This window comes from Aplysia californica, unplaced genomic scaffold (assembly GCF_000002075.1).
Source record: "Aplysia californica isolate F4 #8 unplaced genomic scaffold, AplCal3.0 scaffold00360, whole genome shotgun sequence".
Taxonomy (NCBI): Eukaryota; Metazoa; Mollusca; class Gastropoda; order Aplysiida; family Aplysiidae; genus Aplysia; species Aplysia californica.
Genome location: NW_004797630.1, coordinates 429,303 through 430,412, shown reverse-complemented (window position 1 = coordinate 430,412; position 1,110 = coordinate 429,303). Strand labels below are relative to the sequence as shown.

The 1,110-nt window shown below is 42.8% G+C and overlaps 1 protein-coding gene across 1 annotated transcript in view; it reads right to left on the bottom strand.

The window, feature by feature from the left end:
• LOC101860670 overlaps positions 1 to 1,110 on the bottom strand; it is a 10,682-nt gene that overhangs the window by 7,898 nt on the left and 1,674 nt on the right.

The following is a 1,110-nucleotide window of genomic DNA, read 5'->3' as shown; positions in this document are numbered from 1 at the left end:
CCACACACACACACACAAAACCACGCACACACACACTCCACACTTACACCTACACACTTACAAACTACACACAGACACACTCATACATACACTTGCACATACACACACCCAAAACACAGACACACACGCGCGCACAAACATACACAAACACACACACGCACACACATACACACACACACAAACACACACACACACACACAAAGAAATATGGCAATTGAAACATCTTGGTAGTAGAGAATCTTTGGCCTTAGCCTACCTAAGAATATTTTTGCGTGTACTCCTCCCTCACCAGGGCAGTGCTACTGACTGACGTTCTTTAGGCCATTCCCAAAGAGGGGGGATATTAACATGTTCTTGTGCTTAATAGAATTGTAAATGGGCTGATTTTTCAATGTCATACCCATACTGTGCCGGAACAACATAGGGGGAACTGCTGCTTTTTCTTCCTCATCCCTACTATCGTCATTTTTCCTCTACTTCTTTTGTATGTTTGATTGTCACTCTCTTGTGAACTATTTCCGGGGTGCCTTGAGAGTCGAAGTAGACTTTGTGCTGTTGAGGCTAGTAAGGTGAGCAGAGTAAGTCTGATTCCCCGTTTGGACTTCTCTGTTGACATCCACCCCTTGGCGCTCATTTCTGCAGTTGCGAGCGCCGTAAAACCTTACTAAAACAAACACAAATAAAACATCCCTTTACTGTCGTAAGCCCATTGTTCAGTACAAGGTATTAATTCCTTACCTAACCTATCTCCTTGGAGAATCTACGATCAGCGTGTTACAATCCTTAGGTGAAGCACTTTACTCTGCTTACCTCACTCGACTCAGGTGTGAAAAGAGTACATCGCTATAGGCAGTGAAACATCTTGTCACAATGCTAGTGTTCAGCGCCTAACAGGCAGCGGTGTTGTATGCTCCCTAAAGAGTTGAGAAGTTACATGTTGTTGTTTTTTTGTTTTATTTAGTACAGGGTTTTACGGCGCTCGAAACTGCATAAGGTCATATGAGCGCGCGAAACACAAGTTAGTTTTGTTCACAACAGTTTACTGTACTTTTGTTGTTGTTTTTTTTAAGTATTGGTCTGCCAGGAAGAAGAAGAAAAAGAAGAAGAAGG